Source organism: Anolis carolinensis, unplaced genomic scaffold (assembly GCF_035594765.1).
Source record: "Anolis carolinensis isolate JA03-04 unplaced genomic scaffold, rAnoCar3.1.pri scaffold_8, whole genome shotgun sequence".
Lineage (NCBI taxonomy): Eukaryota > Metazoa > Chordata > Lepidosauria > Squamata > Dactyloidae > Anolis > Anolis carolinensis.
This window is the reverse complement of record NW_026943819.1, coordinates 9,425,693-9,448,650: the sequence shown is the minus strand read 5'-3', so window position 1 is coordinate 9,448,650 and position 22,958 is coordinate 9,425,693. Positions and strand designations below refer to the sequence as shown.

The 22,958-nt window shown below is 46.5% G+C and overlaps 1 protein-coding gene across 3 annotated transcripts in view; it reads left to right on the top strand.

Moving 5' to 3' along the window:
- LOC134293409 (uncharacterized) overlaps positions 1 to 22,958 on the top strand; it is a 68,814-nt gene that overhangs the window by 19,209 nt on the left and 26,647 nt on the right. For 2 of the 3 annotated variants that reach the window (XR_010000380.1, XM_062960863.1), the window contains exon 4: positions 10,481 to 22,958. This exon is cut by the window's right edge. The exons of the other annotated variant lie outside the window; for it this stretch is intronic. The gene's annotated coding sequence lies outside the window, so the exon portion shown is untranslated. The remainder of the gene's footprint in view (positions 1 to 10,480) is intronic. 3 annotated transcript variants of the gene reach the window in all.

The window sequence follows — 22,958 nt, the reverse complement described above, 5'->3', positions numbered from 1 at the left end:
AAGAACATCCAGCAAATTTAACATTAGAAAGGTCATGTTGGTTCATGTTCTCTGGAACTGCAGAAAACAAACTTGCTCCATATCTCTCACATGACAGCCTTTCAGATATTTAAACACTGCAATCCTGAGCCATGAGGAGAGGTGGGTAAGAAATAAATTTGTTGCAGTTGTTATTATTATTATTGTTGTTGTTGTTGTTGTTGTTGTTATTTTATGACACAGCAAACAAGATAGACATGCTGGATTTCATATCACAAAATCACAAGTTGAACACTTCCCAAGTGTCTAGGACTGTGTGATGTATTTTCAGATGATGCGCGCAGATCCCAGTATGGAGGCCAGATCATAATTTTGTCCATGTCTATTGTTTCCAAATGCCGGCTGAGATCTTTTGGCATGGCACCCAGTGTGCCGATCACCACCGGGACCACCTGCACTGGTTTCTGCCAGAGTCTTTGAAGTTCAATCTTGAAGTCCTGATAGTGGCTGAGTTTTTCCTGTTGTTTTTCGTCAATGCGACTGTCACCTGGGGTGGCAACATCAATGATCCAAACCTTTTTCTTTTCCACAACTGTGAGGTCTGGTGTGTTGTGTTCCAGAATTTTGTCAGTCTGGATTCGGAAGTCCCACAGTATCTTTGCGTGCTCATTTTCCAATACTTTTGCAGGTTTGTGTTCCCACCAGTTCTTTGCTGCTGGGAGGTGGTACTTGAGGCATAAGTTCCAATGAATCATTTGGGCCACATAGTTGTGCCTCTGTTTGTAGACTGTCTGTGCGATTGTCTTACAGCAGCTGAAGATATGATCAATGGTTTCGTCAGCTTCCTTGCAGAGTCTGCATTTTGGGTCATCAGCTGATTTTTCAATCTTGGCCTTAATTGCATTTGTTCTGATGGCTTGCTCCTGGGCTGCAAGGATTATTATTATTATTATTATTATTATTATTATTATTATTATTATTATTATTATATTCCTTCTTATATTTCTCTTCTCCAAGGAAAGCATATTTAGCCATCTTTCTAGCTCTTTTACCATCTTGGTTATCCATGGATGAATCGATGATGATGATGATGATGATGATGATGATGATCCTGTCTTCTCTCTCTATACAGAAACTAAAAATGGCTCACAATTAAAAGTACTACAATACAACTTAAAATATGCAATATACAAATATTAAAACAGCATTAATTCTACAGTGTAGATTAGTGGTTCTCAACCTGTTGGTCCCCAGATGTTTTGGCCTTCAACTTCTAGAAATCCTAACAGCTGGTAAACTGCCTGGGATTTCTGGGAGTTGTAGGTCAAAACACCCGGGGACCCACAAGTTGAAAACCACTGGTGTAGATGCACCCCTTGTCAAAATGCTTCTTGAACTGTGGTGCCCAGAACCCAACACAGATTACAATGTAATGTCCAATAAGGCCATGAAACTATCAAAACTGTGAAGAAGCTTGATCTTAAAGAACTTGCCACAAAGAGCATTAATATTCTGATGACTAGCACAGATACCTTGCTTGTAGGCATTGGGCCAGTTGATGCTGTCTGCAAGACATTTATATTACAAATATGCAAACTTTTCTTTCTGAAGATCATCTCTAGAAAGAAAGAATTACACTTGACATGACAATGGTGATGTGTTCCTAAATTAGCACCAGTGGCTTATGGTCCAAATAAGGGAGTGAAGCATCCTATTTGGTGTCGCATTTTGGGACATGGTTCTCCTCTTCCCTATTACTTGTTCCATGAGCTCTCCCACTTCTTTCTTCATTCCATTTTCCAAACAGTTTTGAACCCCTTCGCCTTTTGATTTGCACTACCAATTAAATAACCTTTTTATTAGAGCTGGTTTATTCTGCAAGTTCCCAAAAGAGAACTCCAGAGCACTGCAAATTCAGTTTACTCCCCTATTTGAAAATGACAAAGAGCTGGAATGTCAAGTGCAACTGAACTAATATTAATAAAACACAGGATAGCTTGCCAAGTAATGCATTAGTGTAATAAGAACGCATTTACCAAAAGCAAAGAGCCATGAAGACCTTTGCCAAGTTTCTAACTCGCCTAAATTTAAATCATGCCTTTGCTTCAGTTTTTAATTGCATGTTCCCCACTTATTCTCTCAGCTCAATATGGCAAGCGTGGCTCCTTCTTCATTCCTCCCTCCATTTTATCATTATAACTACCCTATAAAGTGAGCCATGGCGATAGCGAGAACAAAGTGAGAGCAGAGCAAAAAAACCCAAGTATACAGGATTTCCTGAGTTCCAGATTTACAGCTACATGGCACTAGCTGTAAATCTGCTCTGATTCGCTTCAACAGAAAAAAAGTGTTAAAAGGATTCTCTTTTATCCCGATTCCAGCCGGAATATGCGCATATTCGCATCACTGTATATCCTTGCACTCTCAAAAAACACATGATTTCCTTCCCTCCCCTCTGTGGTGACTGCTCTAGCATATGTCTGCTTTTAAAAAGCCCAAAACAGATGATCAGCTGATTGAGTTGTGAAACGGACACACAGCTGATTTAAATGGGGGACGATGCCTGGCTTGACAGCAGTGTGTGCGAAAAATACCTTGGAGTCCTCGTGGACAACAAGTTAAACATGAGCCAACAATGTGATGCGGCAGCTAAAAAAGCCAATGGGATTCTGGCCTGCATCAATAGGGGAATAGCGTCTAGATCCAGGGAAGTCCTGCTCCCCTCTATTCTGCCTTGATCAGACCACACCTGGAATACTGCGTTAAATTCTGGGCACCGCAGTTGAAGGGAGATGTTGACAAGCTGGAAAGCGTCCAGATTAGGGCGACTAAAATGATTAAGGGTCTGGAGAACAAGCCCTATGAGGAGAGGCTTAAAGAGCTGGGCATGTTTAGCCTGCAGAAGAGAAGGCTGAGAGGAGACGTGATAGCCATGTACAAATACGTGAAGGGAAGTCATAGGGACTCATAGGGAAGTCATAGGGAGCAAGCTTGTTTTCTGCTGCCCTGCAGACTAGGACACAGAACAATGGCTTCAAACTACAGGAAAGGAGATTCCACCTGAACATCAGGAAGAACTTCCTCACTGTGAGAGCTGTTCGACAGTGGAACTCTCTCCCCGGGGCCGTGGTGGAGGCTCCTTCTTTGGAGGCTTTTAAGCAGAGGCTGGATGGCCATCTGTCGGGGGTGCTTTGAATGCGATTTCCTGCTTCTTAGCAGGGGGTTGGACTGGATGGCCCATGAGGTCTCTTCCAACTCTACTATTCTATGATTCTATGAAAGGAAGCACAATTGGAGAGTCATTAGAACTGTCTGAAACTCGATTTTAAACTTTGTAATATTAAACAGATTTTGAATAAACAACTGGGGGAATAGAGAAATCCAGCAGAAGTTTTTTTTTAAAAATCACTCTGTTATGTGTTGAACCTCATGTGCACATTTGCTTCTATTTATATTAACTAGCTGTGCCTGGCCACGCGTTGCTGTGGCAAAGTATGAGGCCCCTTCTTCACAGCTGGATAAAATGCACACTGAAGTGGATTATATGGCAGTGTGGAGTCAAAATAATGCAGTTCAAAGCAGATAATATAAGATTATGAATGGGTTATATAGCTGTGTGGAAGGGCCTTGAGTCTACATTGCCATATAATCCAGTTAAAATCAGATAATCTGTATTTTATAGGCAGTGTGGAAGAGGCCTAAGTGAGGCCTAACTCTGCCTGTCCCCTGGGCTGAGTGGGTTGCTAGGAGACCCAAGTGGACGGAACTTAGCCTTCTAACTGGCAGCAATTGGCTAAAAACAATTATTCCTCTCCCTCTAATTAGGACTTTATTTTTCTTTTCTTTTTGTTGTATGAACGTAGAGGCATGGATGAGGGGTTGTGCTGCCAAATTTAGTGTTTCTGGAATGTGTAGTTTTGTTGTTTTGTCCTAGGCCGAAATTTCATTACCCTTTTATATATATAGATATGTGGGCATATACGATCCAGCACATAATGGATCTCCCATTCACCCTCTATCTTGTTCTGATATAGAGGAAGCCTGTGAGGATTGTGGGGGACCCAATTCTAAAACTGACAGTTATGTGTGGAGACCAGCTCTCGGGTCCCAGGATTTTTTGTTTTCCATTTAAAACCCGCATTTTTGCACTGTCTGGAAGAGCCCAGAGACTCCGCCATTCTCTGAGACACTGTTGCACCCCAAGGCAGCGTGAGCACTGGAAACTAGTCAGAGACTAATAATCATATAATATCTTTATTAAAGCAAATTTAAATTCAGGAATGCATAAGCGGAATAGATGAGTGGGAAATAGTCCTTTGTGAAAAGGTATGAATAAATCCAAAAAGATTGAGGAAAATGTCCAATATTATTGTCCAAAGTCCAAAAACTGAAACACGCTCAAACTGTTGGAAAGTTTGAGCGGGGAACAACAAGGAAACAAGGCTGAATAACAATGTCCCAAGTCACTAGGAGATCGTGGATATCAAAGCAGGAACAAGATGAAGCGAAGATCAAACTTGATTCAGGAACAAGGCGAGGAAGAGGATTTACTCCGGTTCCAATCAGGAGTCATGGCTTGACTTGGCCGCCAGAAGCAGGAAACTTGGCTGGGGAAACACCAGGAGCTGGAGTCTGTGAACTGTTCTTAGGTATTGCTACGTTGACACTGCAAATTTTTTGCAGTGGAAGACACTTTTATGGAACGAAGATCAGATCCCAACAAATGGAAACCAAACTCCCCAAAGGTTTCCAAGGGAATCTTCTTATCCACAATCCTCGAGATGCCAAGCGGTTACTCCTTCTAAGCCCTTGTTTTTCTGATCTCTGGTGATGCAGAAACTCCCTTCGGTTGAAGAGCACATTCTCTAGGGAACTCTAGACATCTGGTTCAGCCACGGGAGTAACATCTCCAGTATCTCTCCCAATTAAGGAAGCATCTGAACTATCAACAGCTGGCAGCTATAACTGAAAGGAGCTCGGAGAACTGGGCAAAAGGTCAGAATAAGCTTCATCCTGGTCAAAGTTCATTTCTGGATCAGGTTCAGAAGCCAAAGGTGGCTGGGGTATGACAGACACCATATTCCACTGCTGAACAGCTCTTATCATGAGAAAGGTCTTTCAAATGTTTTGGTGGAATCACTGTGCTTGGCTTCCAAATCTTAGATCATTTTGGCCACCCTTCTCTGGATACTTTCCAGCTTGTCAATATCCTTGAATTGTGATGTTCAAAACAGGACACAGGGTTATTCCAAGTGAGGTCTGACCAAAGAAAAAAAGAGTGGGACTACGACTTACCTCAATCTAGAGACTATATTCCTATCGATGCAGCTTAGAATTGTATAGGCTTTTTAAAGTTGCTGAATCACACTATTGATTCATGTTCAGACTTGTGAACATGGGGCTCAAACATAGGGCCAAGGGGCTGCATTTGGCTCTTTAACTTTGTCCACTGCTGGGAAAAAAGTTTTTGTGGTCCCTTCCAGGCCTGTAGCGAGGGGGGGGGGGGTTAGGGGTTCAACCCCCCCCCCCCCGAAATTTTTCAAGTTATAAAAAAAATCTGGTTTACTCATGAATTTTAACTGGTTAACCAAATCCCCATGCTAAGTCTATGAGATGCAAAACATTAAGAGTCCCTCCAGGCACTATCTCAAGCAGATATTGACAGGTTTGTAGCGGGGAGGGGTATGTGCTAGGGGTTCAACCCCCCCCCCCCGAAATTTTCAAAACCCCTCCCAAAATCTTTTTCTGGCTACGGCCCTGATCCCTTCCAACTATGCACCTACGGAACGGTGTCTTGACTAGCTCATCTCAAGCATCACTTTAAATCTTCCTGTACCACTCCTCTTCTTGGAGAACTTGTTGACTGAAACCATGAACATTCTTTAAAAAGTCTTTCTCTGCTTAAGCACTGGTTTGAAAGACAGCTTTGAAAAGTTTTTTAAAAGCCCTATGGAGTTTTGCATTCCAGGTTCGTACAAAGAAATGACTCAGCAAGAGGAGCGTTGTCATAAAACACTGACATCTTTTGATGAATGAACTAAATAAAACAGCTTGAAAATTCATGAGATCCTGTTGTTATCTTAAAAAAAACAATTTATTTCCTCACAGCCTCTGAGGATGCCTGCCATAGGTAAAGGTAAAGGTTTTCCCCTGACGTTAAGTCCAGTCGTGACCGACTCTGGGGGCTGGTGTTCATCTCCATTTCTAAGCTGAAGAGCCGGCATTGTCCATAGACACCTCCAAGGTCATGTGGCCGGCATGACTGCATGGAGCACTGTTACCTTCCCGCCGGAGCGGTACCTATTGATCTACTCACATTTGAATGTTTTCAAACTGCTAGGTTGGCAGGAGCTGGGGCTAACAGCAGGCGCTCATTCTGCTCCCGGAATTTGAACCTGGAACCTTTTGGTCCACAAGTTCAGCAGCTCAGTGCTTTAACACACTGTGCCACCAGGGGCTGTGGGCAAAATGTCAGGAGAGAATGCTTCTGGAACACGGTCATACAGCCCGGAAAACTCACAGCAACCCCAATTATTTCCTTTTGGAAAAATAGCTGAACCCATGTATCCAACAAAAGCTTGATCTGTCTTACCAGTGTATTTGCCTTGATTGAAAGACTATGTATACTCATAGACATGATGTATACATATAGACATAATGATACCAAATATCACCACTCCCGCTTTTGTCCTTTATTCATCCAATCGAAATGTCTGTGGCCTTGAGATGGGAGAAGTGTAAAAATAGCTGCAGATATTTGGCCATTTCAAAGGCATGTTTCTATTTTGCCATGCTACAAAGCGCAAGATCGCATTTCATCTTGACAGCAACCGATGCTGTGCTATGAGATGCTTATTTAATGCGACCTGCTGACTCCTCAGAATCTCAGGAAGGTCAAACTAATTGGGTGAGCTGATGTTAATGTGTAGGATAACAGGTTAGTGCCTAAAGCTAATAATGTATGAACAAAGTAGACTACAGAAAACAGAAATGGTAAATAATCATGTTTATAATAAAGGAGACCCAGGGTCTTCTTGTGAATGATATTTATTGATGCTTTCCGAGCGAAGTGTTCTATCACTATCATTTCATGATGGGCTCTTGAAATGACCCCAGAAGATGAAAGGATAATGTCTAAATCAAAGGATAAAGGCCAGCTTGGAAATAGTGAGGGGGAGAGGAAAAGGAAATCTCACCGTGATGTCACTTTACTTCAAGCATGTGGCACAGAAGTAGAATGGATCCATTGCACAAGGTAAGAGATAGGAACATTGCAAGGTTGCAAGCTATTGACATGGTGCACCAACCACAGCAAGGGACAGGTTAGCAGCAGGGAGGAGGTTGACTGGCAGCAGGATATTCATAGTGTCCTGCAATAAAGACTGTCATCAAAAGTGATGCTCCAGCTTCAGTGCCAAATTGTCTGCCTTGTGCAATGAAGTCCTAAAAGAGAGAGAGAGATTAAGGACCTCATCATATGGAACTTTTTCTCTGTTTCTACTCGTTCCTACAAACCTCAAAACAAACTCCCACAGAGCCCATCAAATGACGTAGGATTGCTTCCAGTGGTTGCTCGTGGGTCTCCATCTCCACAGGATTTCAGAGATGAGAAGAAATTGACTCCAGTCATTTTCCTGCGCATAGAAAGAAACACTTTAAATGTGTATGTTTCCTTTTGGTGGGAAGTGATGGATTTGTCTGATTACTTTGTGAGGTTTCAGTGTAAGCGTTTGTGTGAGTGGTCGGCCAATGCTGCTTCTATTTCCATTAGTAGTTTTAAAATGGTGTGGGTTGCACTGAAAGAAGTGATGTAAAAAGTGTCTCCTTTAGTGTAGGAGCTTAAGGGGAATGATCCATAGAATCATAGAATAGTAGAGTTGGAAGAGACCTCATGGGCCATCCAGGCCAACCCCCCGCCAAGAAGCAGGAAATCGCATTCAAAGCACCCCCGACAGATGGCCATCCAGCCTCTGCTTAAAAGCCTCCAAGGAAGGAGCCTCCACCACAGCCCGGGTAAGAGAGTTCCACTGTCGAACAGCCCTCACAGTGAGGAAGTTCTTCCTGATGTTCAGGTGGAATCTCCTTTCCTGTAGTTTGAAGCCATTGTTCCATGTCCTAGTCTGCAGGGCAGCAGAAAACAAGCTTGCTCCCTCCTCCCTATGACTTCCCCTCACATATTCGTACATGGCTATCATGTCTCCTCTCAGCCTTCTCTTTTGCAGGCTAAACATGCCCAGCTCTTTAAGCCGCTCCTCATAGGGCTTGTTCTCCAGACCCTTGATCATTTTAGTTGCCCTCCTCTGGACGCTTTCCAGCTTGTCAATATCTCCCTTCATCTGCGGTGCCCAAAATTGGACACAGTGTGATTCCAGGTGTGGTCTGACCAAGGCAGAATAGAATAGAGGAGAGCATGACTTCCCTGGATCTAGACGCTATACCCCTATTTATGCAGGCCAGAATCCCGTTGGCTTTTTTAGCTGTCGCATCACATTGTTGGCTCATGTTTAACTTGTTGTCCACGAGGACTCCAAGGTCTTTTTCGCACACACTGCTGTCAAGCCAGGTGTCCCCCATTTTGTATCTTTGCATTCCATTTTTTCTGCCGAAGTGAAGTATCTTGCATTTGTCCCTGTTGAACTTCATTTTGTTAGTTTCGGCCCATCCCATGGAAAGTGGTGTTTCATAAATGATGCATGTTTTATGACATCTTCACACTGGCCACCAGAATCCCCAAGCATTCTAGTGTCCGCTGTTGGGGGCATGGGGAACCTGTCACCTCACGCCCCACATTGCTGGGCTTACCCACAGAGCGATCCCATAAGGGGAAGCATAGCCCATCCAGCTTTCCCCCATTGCTCCAAGGCAACACGGGAAGCTTCCTGTGTTGTTACCACAGTGGCATGCTCCACTTAGCTGCCCCTTTAAGCACGGAGCCCTCCGAAAGTAGTAGTACATCATGTAACAGGAGTCAGCAGGCTCCGTACTTAAAAAAATAATATAATAACTTTATTTTTGTATGCCGCCTCCATCTCCCCAACGGGAACTCGGAGCGGCTCACATGGGGCCAAGCCCAGCACATCATATAACATCATAAAATGAATAGTTAAGGCAAGCATCAATGTTAAAAACTAATTAGAACTGGATAAAAAATAATGGGGAAGGAGGCAATCCTACACAATTTGAACAAATGATACAAAAGGAAAGAGCAATGGGAGTACACCATAGGATGAAAGGAATAACCAGTAAATTGTATAAGATATTAATTGAAATAAAGGGGGGGGGAATTAAAGGACACATTATTAAGAGAGATACGGGAGGAAGATTTAGGGATTAGGATAAGGGAAGTGGATTGGATACAGTTATGGAATCAAAGACATTTAAGGAACCTATTGATACGTGTTAAAGATAATTATTATAAACTGGTTTGGAAATGGTACTTAACACCAGTAAAGATAGCAAACATTAATAAAAATGCTACAAAAAATGTTGGAGAGGTTGCCAGGAGGTGGGTACATATATACATATGTGGTGGCAATGTAAATATGTAAATGTATTTTGGGGGAAGGTGTTTAGAGAAATAGAAGCTATAATGGATAAGAAGATAGGAAAAAGTGCAGGTATTGCATTGTTGTCATTATATAATGTCAAGAATTTGAAAAAAAAACAGAGAATGATGCAATAAATAATATGTTAACTGCAGCAACTGGAAAGGTAAAATAAACATACAAATAGAAGAATGGTATAAAGAACTATGGAAATTAGCAATAAACAATAAGTTAACATGTAGACTAAGAGTTAGGAAAGGGGTATGGAAGGAAAATGGCTTTGATGAGGTTTGGGGAAAATTTATTGAGAAGGGTTTAAAAGAAGTAGATGGGAAATTACCTCCACAAGAAGAAATGGTATTTTGGAAAGAGAATGTAAATTGAAATGGCTCGGGGGGGGGGGGGCACAGAGGTGAAAAGAAACAGCATACAAGATATATATATTTATATATTTGATGCAATGAATTAAGAGAGAAATATAAGAGTACTAGCTGTGCCCGGCCACGCGTTGCTGTGGTGTTGTCTGGTGGTGTTGGTGAGAAATTGTTGAGGTAGTGGTAGTATTGAATGTCTGTTGTATGACTGTCTTTATGTTTAGTATGCACACTGAAGTGGATTATATGGCAGTGTGGAGTCAAGATAATCCAGTTCAAAGCAGATAATATAAGATTCTAAATGGGTTATATAGCTGTGTGGAAGGGCCTTGAGTCTACACTGCCATATAATCCAGTTAAAATCTGATAATCTGTGGAAGAGGCCTAAGTGAGGCCTAACTGTGCCTGTCCCCTGGGCTGAGTAGGTTGCTAGGAGACCAAGCAGGTGGAGCTTAGCCTTCTAACTGGCAGCAATTGGATAAAAACTATTATTCCTCTCCCTGTAATTAGGACTTTATTTTTCTTTTCTTTTTGTTATCAACCTAGAGTCATGAATGATGGGTTGTGTTATCAAATTTCAAGGTTGTGTTATCGACCGCGTTTCTAGGGGATCGGGCCCCTTAAGGAGAGAGCCGATCCGGTCCTGAGAGAACGGACCTTGGCGGAGCTGATAAGAGAATATGAGCCGCAATACAACCTGGAGCCGAAATGAAGAAGGTCCGCCAAAGATGAAGGAAAATCCGCCAAGGAGTCTTTATTGAGCGATTCAGCTGAAAAGGACACTAGTACCGATCATTCAGTCTACTAGCGTACCATATATCAAAAATAAAGCCATATTTATACAGTGTTTCAGTCTGACAGCCCCTTGAATTTCCCGCCCCGCTCCCCCGCCCATCTGATCTCGGATAGGCTAGAGGGTTGAACGAGGCGGGCTTTCGTTTCCCGCCTTGCTCTGCTGGCCCAATAGGGAGCTGCTTTTTGTCCCCACCCGGGCCAATCAGGAAGGGGAAGGCGGGAGTTATTGGAACAATGAAGTGACAGGGCAGGAAAGATCAGATTAATTCCTGTCCGGCCGATTTCTAAAGGGATTAATGACAGCCATCAGGGGTTCCTGTCATGTACACTGATTTCAGATATGCCTTGGGGTGTCAGAGGTGGAAGTAAGGATGGGTGGAAATGGGCCCAGCAGGGTGCCTTCCTGAGATGTCCTGGTTTTTCCTTTGGGTGAGATATGACAATGTTTGCCTTGGGGGCGAATCACCTTTTGTTTTTGGGAAGGGGAAGCCTGGGTCATAGGAGCTGGGGTTCATGTTGGGGTCAAAATATTTCCCATTTGATTTCATGATTTGACAATTATATGAAATAAAATGAAAAATAAAATAAAGTTGGAATATAAACCCTGCTGGGAAAAATACATATTTTCCGGGGATCCTAAAGAGTACAAACACATATAGGCAGATAGATAGATTTCGAGGAAATAAGGGAGAATCCATAAAGGTGGGTTACATTGCATAAAGGGGAATCATGAATGATATAAACAATTGAAAACATTTGATAAGAACGAAGTTCACAACATCTGGGGAACCCAATATGGAGATTCATAAAAGTGGAGTTTTAGCAGCATGATCTTACAATTCATGAAGTTGTTATCTCTTGCCTCAGAGTGCAGGGATAATCCACAGTAAACTCCAGTAAAAAAGTCTCAATCACCTTCTACTATAAATATATGGAATATAGAACATAAAGTCTTGGTTTTTGAACTATCTTTTACAAAGTCCTGGGGGGGAGGGTGGTCACCTCGATCACATTTTCCCCCCTTCGGGGCTTGGAAATGGCTATGAACATTTCCCAAAGCCCCGACATTTCACTGCATGCAGGGCCTCTGCCTTGGTAGATCAGATTGTGACTTTTGTTGGAGGGCAGGAGCTTGAAGAGGTGGAAGCTGAGGTTCAGTCAGTGGTGGGTGATCCCATGGTGTTGAAGCAGATGTCCCTTGGTCTGGAGTCATGGGAAATGGAGCATGAAGGTGGAGGTGGTGAGGGCTGGGGATGATGGAGGCTGTGATGCAGTACTCCCATTTGGCTGCCTTTTCTTGGCTGCAGCTTGGGCCCCCCTTTGTAGTTGGCAGCTGGGGTCAACTGGGCACAGCTTCTGCTCCTCACAGCATGGCGCCTCCTGGTGACTGCAGGCAGGTCCAGCACTCCAACAGAGGAGACGGAAAGGAGAGAGTGCCTAGGGAAACTAAGGACAGATTATAAGCCCCCCTCCCTCCCGTGGTGGGGTTAGTCAGGGAAGTCACTCATACCTTGTGAGGGCTCCAGCAGTCCTGGGGTCCTTCTTTGGCACAGCTCTGGTGAAAGTGGAACATCCTTCCCTCATGGTGGTCACTGGTAGAATCCTGTTCATTTCTTCTGGGACATCTTCTGCCATGGCGGCCAATTCTGTCCCCTGGTGATGTCATGAGGGCCTCCTTGGCAGCGTCAAAGGCAGACCTGCACTCAGTAGCCCTTTGCCAGGGCAGAACCAGGCCAGCTGGAGGGCACCATACGGTGGTCTGGCCATAAAAGCCTGCCAGGTGCAAGAATCCTTTCAGCAGTGTCTTAGTCTCTAGCCCCTGAGCCAGGCAGATGGGGCTGCTTCCCCCGTGGGGGTCTCAGATCAGCCACAGGTGGGGCTGTCTCTTCTGGGTGACTGGGGGTCCGGGCTTACCCTCACAGGACCATCTCCAATGGCCTCCGGGTTCTAGCTGCTGCATGAAATCCACAGCGCACTCCGAGAGCCCCTACCCAGGTCTTAGAACTGTTCATGGTGGCAGGTATGGATTATGGGTCTTGCAGTCTGGTCTGATGTCCTCAGTCAGGTGGTTGGGTCCGGTCCTCTGGATCTCTTCAGCTGTGCCTGGAAGGTCCCCTGGACTCTGTACTGCCCCCCTCATAATTAAAGGCAGTTAGAGGGATTTTTAAAACATTCACACGCATGCACTCAGGGAAAGGGAGGGAGAAGGACCCGAAAGGAAGAAAAGAGATTGTTGGGGAACAGTGGAGAGTGAAAGAGTGCCTTTACTATAAAAGTAAACCAGGATTTTGACTGTATGTTTATAAGGAGAAATGGGGATGCTGGGAGTTCCCTTCACAGGGGAAGGAAGGGGGGAGAGAAAGCTTTGAAAAAGGAGAATGTTGAAGCGCATTTTGGCCTAGGAAAACATGAAGTGGAAGGGAGAGAGAGAGAAAAAAACTCACATATAGAAAAATACATGCATTCTTCCACCCCCCTTTGTCCCTAAGATAAGGGAGGTTTGAGAGAGAGAGAGAGACAAGAAAAAGTTAAAACCACAGAAGCAGCAGGATTTCTCTGGGGGGGGGGGGTCTCACAAAATATTAGGGCTTGAACCTTTGAAAATAGGGAGGTGAGATGGCACAGAAGAAAAGGGAGAGAGAGAGAGAGAGCATAGCACTAAGCTAGTCAATTCCAGCCCTCCTTCCCAGAAAACTATATATCACTGGTGCCTTTTAAGGCAAAGGGGTGAGTAGAGAAGAGTTTACAGCCCACACATTACATAAACACACAAAATTTAACCAACACTTTTCTGGGAGTCCCCCTCCCCCACCCAAATCCTTTGCCATGCTTCCCAGATGGGAGAGAAAGAAAAGGGGAAATTAAGAAACAGAAGCGGCTAAAGGAATGGCCCCCCTCCCCCCTTTTGTAAGGACCAAAGGAAATATAAGACAACACTGAGGTAAAATCTTAGGGATAGGGTCTAGAAAATGGGAACAAAGGGAAATAAGGGATTTTAAAAGGTGAGAAGAGAGGAAGGAGAGGAGAAATGGATTTGAGATTTGTGTGAGAGAGAGATTTTCACTCAGGCCGGGGAAGAGAGAGAGAGAAAAGAAAAAAAAGGGTACAATTTGAGGGTAGGCAAGGCAGAATATCAAGTTGGAGAAGATTTGATTTGAAAGAAGGAAGCGATCCTTGGAGAACTATAGATCTTGGTGGCAGGCTTCAGGACTGAATCTTCTCCCCCCTTTGCCCCTCCAAAAACAGGAAGAGAAAAAAAGTGTCCTCTTTGCACAATCTCCCCGCGGCCCCTCCTTCTCCTCTCTCTCCAAGAGAGGAATGAGCGCAGAGAGAGAGAGAGAGAGAGAGAGAGAGAGAGAGAGAGAGAGAGAGGGAGAGAGAGAGAGAGCCCGGTGGGGGCAAGAGAAGGAGGGGGATGGTGGGGCGATTCTTCCAATCTGAGGAAAACTCTGAATGTGGCAGGAGTTGAGTGGCAGGGGCAGATACAATTTGGGGGGGGGGGGCATCAGGCTTCAATGGAACGGCTGGGATGGGGGCTGAGAGAGAGAGAGAGACAGGAACAGAAAAGATAGATCAAGGAAGAAAACCATGAAAAGGAACCAAACTTGGCTCCCAACATTTAAAAGACAGGCAAATTCCAAAATCAGGACAACAAACAAAGAATATTACTCAGAGAACAGGGGAGCCCCCGGCAGGACTCAGCCAGTCCCTGAAGATGGAAGGTTTTCCATAAATACACAATAACCCCCAGAGAGAGATGAGGCTGAGAGAGTAGAAGGTTGGGGAGTGGAGGGGGGTGAGGCTGAGAGAGAGCGTTCAAAAAGGGGAGGGGTTTTGCAGGGTTGCCCAAAGGGATTAGGTAAAAAAAAGAGAAAAAGGGAAAGGAGTCTTTGGGGACACAGGATCCTTTAGTTTGTGCTAATTTCAAGATGTGACCTGACGATTTTGAAAGAATGCCAGATCAAAGGTCCCACTTGCAATTTGTAACCAACAAAAAATGCAAATTGACAGTCTAAAAATTTATGTTCCTCTGGGATCTTTGGGGAGTTTCTGGAGTTATGGGTAAAACAAACAGAAAAGAAGAGGGAAAAAGGGGATTGAACTGTGACTCAAAAAAATTCAAAAATAGATAGCTTTTTAAAAGGAGGGAGAGAAGGGAAAATGATTCTTTGGAAAACTATTGACTCAATATGCAGGCTTCAGATAAAACAGGATGGCAATGGATGTTTTATGGTCTCTGAACAGTCAGTTCCCCCTTTTTCCTGATGATCCTCATCTCCCCACGGCCCCTCCTTTCCCCCTGTTCCTCTGGCCAAAAGGACGAGCGAGAGGAAGAGAGAGATTAAGGGGGGGGGCCGCAAGGGGGAAGGAGTTTTTTGGGGTGGAATGGGAAAAGGCTTAGAGGGATTCGGTTGGGGGGGTGGAGAGGTGGAGAATGGTTGAGTGTGTGTGTCTTGAGAAGGGGAACAGTGTTTGGATCAAGGTGTGTTTCGGGGTGAGAGGGGAGGGGGCTGGGAGCCCTCCTCCACATTAGACTGGGCTGAACTCTCTGGAGGGGAATTTCTTGGGGGGGGGGATCCCTGAAGTAAGGGTTCCCTTGGAAGGCCAATTTGGGAGTCCAGGATCAGTGTAGGACTCAGTGTGAGGAGAAAAAGTAGAGATAGGGATTGGAGGGGGGGCTGATGGGGTGGGGAGAAGGCAAGCAAATGTGTCCAGAAAATCCTCTGGAGGAGGGGGTAAGGGGAAAGGGTCTAGGGAGGAATCTTTGGGGGGGGTTGTTTTTGGAGCCCAAATCTCTGCATGGGAAGACGTGGACCCCCTCCCCCCTCCAATTCTCTCCCTGGCTTTAGGGCCATGAACATCGCGGCATAAGCAAGCTGGAACCACCTGCCCTCCCCATGGTGAGTCACCTTTAGGCCAACACTCCGAATTCGGCGACTCAAGCGGGGGGGGGGGGCAAGCTGTTCCCCCTTCAAGGGCCATGAGGGGCCACTTATGCGCGCTGAGTTGGCCCAACCTGGCCTGCACCATGTTTTTCGATGCAAGCCCACCCCAATTGGCCAGGATCTTGCCCAAAGGAGAATCCCTGGGGATGTCTGCTGGGGTGGGACACCCTAGACGTGCTGAACAAACACCCATCCTTGGCTCAGCCCCTGCCTACCCTGACAGTTAATGGAGTAACGACTCACCCAACCGGCCAGGTGCCGCTCGTCCTTCCAAGAGTTCCCTCCACCAAGACTGAATGGCTGGCGTCCGTGGAATCCGCAGGTGCCCCGGGAACACAACCGTTCCCCTACCCCACGATCCTTGAACCTGTAATCTACAAGCCAGACTGTTCTCACACGCCCCCAGGTGCCAGATGTTCCCGCGTTTCACCAGGAATTTGTTACCGAGCCCTGATCCGAAGTGCAATACCTCCAGAGCTCCGCCCACCTGGGTCTCAACAACGGAGCCGGTTCCCTTTTTTTCAGGGCGTCCCCTGTTTCACGTTGGCGCCTTTCCTTCGAGGAGCTAAAAATCTGCTTCCTCCTATCTGGCTCCTTTGTTCAGTACCCTGAATCAGATCTAGAGAGAGAAAGGGACTGCCAGAGAAATTTAGATGTGAAAATGAGGTCAAATTGTTGGTCGGAGGGCCCTCCTTGCAGCCGTTTCTCTCCCCAACCTGTTCCAGAATATCTGGACCAAGGTCGCCGCTTGGAATTTTAGCCTAGAAATTGACCTTTGGAACTTCCAAGCAAGTCCCTTCATGGTCGCCAAATTATGTTATCGACCGCGTTTCTAGGGGATCGGGCCCCTTAAGGAGAGAGCCGATCCGGTCCTGAGAGAACGGACCTTGGCGGAGCTGATAAGAGAATATGAGCCGCAATACAACCTGGAGCCGAAATGAAGAAGGTCCGCCAAAGATGAAGGAAAATCCGCCAAGGAGTCTTTATTGAGCGATTCAGCTGAAAAGGACACTAGTACCGATCATTCAGTCTACTAGCGTACCATATATCAAAAATAAAGCCATATTTATACAGTGTTTCAGTCTGACAGCCCCTTGAATTTCCCGCCCCGCTCCCCCGCCCATCTGATCGCGGATAGGCTAGAGGGTTGAACGAGGCGGGCTTTCGTTTCCCGCCTTGCTCTGCTGGCCCAATAGGGAGCTGCTTTTTGTCCCCACCCGGGCCAATCAGGAAGGGGAAGGCGGGAGTTATTGGAACAATGAAGTGACAGGGCAGGAAAGATCAGATTAATTCCTGTCCGGCCGATTTCTAAAGGGATTAATGACAGCCATCAGGGGTTCCTGTCATGTACACTGATTTCAGATATGCCTTGGGGTGTCAGAGGTGGAAGTAAGGATGGGTGGAAATGGGCCCAGCAGGGTGCCTTCCTGAGATGTCCTGGTTTTTCCTTTGGGTGAGATATGACAATGTTTGCCTTGGGGGCGAATCACCTTTTGTTTTTGGGAAGGGGAAGCCTGGGTCATAGGAGCTGGGGTTCATGTTGGGGTCAAAATATTTCCCATTTGATTTCATGATTTGACAATTATATGAAATAAAATGAAAAATAAAATAAAGTTGGAATATAAACCCTGCTGGGAAAAATACATATTTTCCGGGGATCCTAAAGAGTACAAACACATATAGGCAGATAGATAGATTTCGAGGAAATAAGGGAGAATCCATAAAGGTGGGTTACATTGCATAAAGGGGAATCATGAATGATATAAACAATTGAAAACATTTGATAAGAACGAAGTTCACAACATCTGGGGAACCCAATATGGAGATTCATAAAAGTGGAGTTTTAGCAGCATGATCTTACAATTCATGAAGTTGTTATCTCTTGCCTCAGAGTGCAGGGATAATCCACAGTAAACTCCAGTAAAAAAGTCTCAATCACCTTCTACTATAAATATATGGAATATAGAACATAAAGTCTTGGTTTTTGAACTATCTTTTACAAAGTCCTGGGGGGGAGGGTGGTCACCTCGATCACATTTTCCCCCCTTCGGGGCTTGGAAATGGCTATGAACATTTCCCAAAGCCCCGACATTTCACTGCATGCAGGGCCTCTGCCTTGGTAGATCAGATTGTGACTTTTGTTGGAGGGCAGGAGCTTGAAGAGGTGGAAGCTGAGGTTCAGTCAGTGGTGGGTGATCCCATGGTGTTGAAGCAGATGTCCCTTGGTCTGGAGTCATGGGAAATGGAGCATGAAGGTGGAGGTGGTGAGGGCTGGGGATGATGGAGGCTGTGATGCAGTACTCCCATTTGGCTGCCTTTTCTTGGCTGCAGCTTGGGCCCCCCTTTGTAGTTGGCAGCTGGGGTCAACTGGGCACAGCTTCTGCTCCTCACAGCACGGCGCCTCCTGGTGACTGCAGGCAGGTCCAGCACTCCAACAGAGGAGACGGAAAGGAGAGAGTGCCTAGGGAAACTAAGGACAGATTATAAGCCCCCCTCCCTCCCGTGGTGGGGTTAGTCAGGGAAGTCACTCATACCTTGTGAGGGCTCCAGCAGTCCTGGGGTCCTTCTTTGGCACAGCTCTGGTGAAAGTGGAACATCCTTCCCTCATGGTGGTCACTGGTAGAATCCTGTTCATTTCTTCTGGGACATCTTCTGCCATGGCGGCCAATTCTGTCCCCTGGTGATGTCATGAGGGCCTCCTTGGCAGCGTCAAAGGCAGACCTGCACTCAGTAGCCCTTTGCCAGGGCAGAACCAGGCCAGCTGGAGGGCACCATACGGTGGTCTGGCCATAAAAGCCTGCCAGGTGCAAGAATCCTTTCAGCAGTGTCTTAGTCTCTAGCCCCTGAGCCAGGCAGATGGGGCTGCTTCCCCCGTGGGGGTCTCAGATCAGCCACAGGTGGGGCTGTCTCTTCTGGGTGACTGGGGGTCCGGGCTTACCCTCACAGGACCATCTCCAATGGCCTCCGGGTTCTAGCTGCTGCATGAAATCCACAGCGCACTCCGAGAGCCCCTACCCAGGTCTTAGAACTGTTCATGGTGGCAGGTATGGATTATGGGTCTTGCAGTCTGGTCTGATGTCCTCAGTCAGGTGGTTGGGTCCGGTCCTCTGGATCTCTTCAGCTGTGCCTGGAAGGTCCCCTGGACTCTGTACTGCCCCCCTCATAATTAAAGGCAGTTAGAGGGATTTTTAAAACATTCACACGCATGCACTCAGGGAAAGGGAGGGAGAAGGACCCGAAAGGAAGAAAAGAGATTGTTGGGGAACAGTGGAGAGTGAAAGAGTGCCTTTACTATAAAAGTAAACCAGGATTTTGACTGTATGTTTATAAGGAGAAATGGGGATGCTGGGAGTTCCCTTCACAGGGGAAGGAAGGGGGGAGAGAAAGCTTTGAAAAAGGAGAATGTTGAAGCGCATTTTGGCCTAGGAAAACATGAAGTGGAAGGGAGAGAGAGAGAAAAAAACTCACATATAGAAAAATACATGCATTCTTCCACCCCCCTTTGTCCCTAAGATAAGGGAGGTTTGAGAGAGAGAGAGAGACAAGAAAAAGTTAAAACCACAGAAGCAGCAGGATTTCTCTGGGGGGGGGGGGGGTCTCACAAAATATTAGGGCTTGAACCTTTGAAAATAGGGAGGTGAGATGGCACAGAAGAAAAGGGAGAGAGAGAGAGAGAGCATAGCACTAAGCTAGTCAATTCCAGCCCTCCTTCCCAGAAAACTATATATCACTGGTGCCTTTTAAGGCAAAGGGGTGAGTAGAGAAGAGTTTACAGCCCACACATTACATAAACACACAAAATTTAACCAACACTTTTCTGGGAGTCCCCCTCCCCCACCCAAATCCTTTGCCATGCTTCCCAGATGGGAGAGAAAGAAAAGGGGAAATTAAGAAACAGAAGCGGCTAAAGGAATGGCCCCCCTCCCCCCTTTTGTAAGGACCAAAGGAAATATAAGACAACACTGAGGTAAAATCTTAGGGATAGGGTCTAGAAAATGGGAACAAAGGGAAATAAGGGATTTTAAAAGGTGAGAAGAGAGGAAGGAGAGGAGAAATGGATTTGAGATTTGTGTGAGAGAGAGATTTTCACTCAGGCCGGGGAAGAGAGAGAGAGAAAAGAAAAAAAAGGGTACAATTTGAGGGTAGGCAAGGCAGAATATCAAGTTGGAGAAGATTTGATTTGAAAGAAGGAAGCGATCCTTGGAGAACTATAGATCTTGGTGGCAGGCTTCAGGACTGAATCTTCTCCCCCCTTTGCCCCTCCAAAAACAGGAAGAGAAAAAAAGTGTCCTCTTTGCACAATCTCCCCGCGGCCCCTCCTTCTCCTCTCTCTCCAAGAGAGGAATGAGCGCAGAGAGAGAGAGAGAGAGAGAGAGAGAGAGAGAGAGAGAGAGAGAGGGAGAGAGAGAGAGAGCCCGGTGGGGGCAAGAGAAGGAGGGGGATGGTGGGGCGATTCTTCCAATCTGAGGAAAACTCTGAATGTGGCAGGAGTTGAGTGGCAGGGGCAGATACAATTTGGGGGGGGGCATCAGGCTTCAATGGAACGGCTGGGATGGGGGCTGAGAGAGAGAGAGAGACAGGAACAGAAAAGATAGATCAAGGAAGAAAACCATGAAAAGGAACCAAACTTGGCTCCCAACATTTAAAAGACAGGCAAATTCCAAAATCAGGACAACAAACAAAGAATATTACTCAGAGAACAGGGGAGCCCCCGGCAGGACTCAGCCAGTCCCTGAAGATGGAAGGTTTTCCATAAATACACAATAACCCCCAGAGAGAGATGAGGCTGAGAGAGTAGAAGGTTGGGGAGTGGAGGGGGGTGAGGCTGAGAGAGAGCGTTCAAAAAGGGGAGGGGTTTTGCAGGGTTGCCCAAAGGGATTAGGTAAAAAAAAGAGAAAAAGGGAAAGGAGTCTTTGGGGACACAGGATCCTTTAGTTTGTGCTAATTTCAAGATGTGACCTGACGATTTTGAAAGAATGCCAGATCAAAGGTCCCACTTGCAATTTGTAACCAACAAAAAATGCAAATTGACAGTCTAAAAATTTATGTTCCTCTGGGATCTTTGGGGAGTTTCTGGAGTTATGGGTAAAACAAACAGAAAAGAAGAGGGAAAAAGGGGATTGAACTGTGACTCAAAAAAATTCAAAAATAGATAGCTTTTTAAAAGGAGGGAGAGAAGGGAAAATGATTCTTTGGAAAACTATTGACTCAATATGCAGGCTTCAGATAAAACAGGATGGCAATGGATGTTTTATGGTCTCTGAACAGTCAGTTCCCCCTTTTTCCTGATGATCCTCATCTCCCCACGGCCCCTCCTTTCCCCCTGTTCCTCTGGCCAAAAGGACGAGCGAGAGGAAGAGAGAGATTAAGGGGGGGGGCCGCAAGGGGGAAGGAGTTTTTTGGGGTGGAATGGGAAAAGGCTTAGAGGGATTCGGTTGGGGGGGTGGAGAGGTGGAGAATGGTTGAGTGTGTGTGTCTTGAGAAGGGGAACAGTGTTTGGATCAAGGTGTGTTTCGGGGTGAGAGGGGAGGGGGCTGGGAGCCCTCCTCCACATTAGACTGGGCTGAACTCTCTGGAGGGGAATTTCTTGGGGGGGGGGATCCCTGAAGTAAGGGTTCCCTTGGAAGGCCAATTTGGGAGTCCAGGATCAGTGTAGGACTCAGTGTGAGGAGAAAAAGTAGAGATAGGGATTGGAGGGGGGGCTGATGGGGTGGGGAGAAGGCAAGCAAATGTGTCCAGAAAATCCTCTGGAGGAGGGGGTAAGGGGAAAGGGTCTAGGGAGGAATCTTTGGGGGGGGTTGTTTTTGGAGCCCAAATCTCTGCATGGGAAGACGTGGACCCCCTCCCCCCTCCAATTCTCTCCCTGGCTTTAGGGCCATGAACATCGCGGCATAAGCAAGCTGGAACCACCTGCCCTCCCCATGGTGAGTCACCTTTAGGCCAACACTCCGAATTCGGCGACTCAAGCGGGGGGGGGGGGCAAGCTGTTCCCCCTTCAAGGGCCATGAGGGGCCACTTATGCGCGCTGAGTTGGCCCAACCTGGCCTGCACCATGTTTTTCGATGCAAGCCCACCCCAATTGGCCAGGATCTTGCCCAAAGGAGAATCCCTGGGGATGTCTGCTGGGGTGGGACACCCTAGACGTGCTGAACAAACACCCATCCTTGGCTCAGCCCCTGCCTACCCTGACAGTTAATGGAGTAACGACTCACCCAACCGGCCAGGTGCCGCTCGTCCTTCCAAGAGTTCCCTCCACCAAGACTGAATGGCTGGCGTCCGTGGAATCCGCAGGTGCCCCGGGAACACAACCGTTCCCCTACCCCACGATCCTTGAACCTGTAATCTACAAGCCAGACTGTTCTCACACGCCCCCAGGTGCCAGATGTTCCCGCGTTTCACCAGGAATTTGTTACCGAGCCCTGATCCGAAGTGCAATACCTCCAGAGCTCCGCCCACCTGGGTCTCAACAACGGAGCCGGTTCCCTTTTTTTCAGGGCGTCCCCTGTTTCACGTTGGCGCCTTTCCTTCGAGGAGCTAAAAATCTGCTTCCTCCTATCTGGCTCCTTTGTTCAGTACCCTGAATCAGATCTAGAGAGAGAAAGGGACTGCCAGAGAAATTTAGATGTGAAAATGAGGTCAAATTGTTGGTCGGAGGGCCCTCCTTGCAGCCGTTTCTCTCCCCAACCTGTTCCAGAATATCTGGACCAAGGTCGCCGCTTGGAATTTTAGCCTAGAAATTGACCTTTGGAACTTCCAAGCAAGTCCCTTCATGGTCGCCAAATTATGTTATCGACCGCGTTTCTAGGGGATCGGGCCCCTTAAGGAGAGAGCCGATCCGGTCCTGAGAGAACGGACCTTGGCGGAGCTGATAAGAGAATATGAGCCGCAATACAACCTGGAGCCGAAATGAAGAAGGTCCGCCAAAGATGAAGGAAAATCCGCCAAGGAGTCTTTATTGAGCGATTCAGCTGAAAAGGACACTAGTACCGATCATTCAGTCTACTAGCGTACCATATATCAAAAATAAAGCCATATTTATACAGTGTTTCAGTCTGACAGCCCCTTGAATTTCCCGCCCCGCTCCCCCGCCCATCTGATCGCGGATAGGCTAGAGGGTTGAACGAGGCGGGCTTTCGTTTCCCGCCTTGCTCTGCTGGCCCAATAGGGAGCTGCTTTTTGTCCCCACCCGGGCCAATCAGGAAGGGGAAGGCGGGAGTTATTGGAACAATGAAGTGACAGGGCAGGAAAGATCAGATTAATTCCTGTCCGGCCGATTTCTAAAGGGATTAATGACAGCCATCAGGGGTTCCTGTCATGTA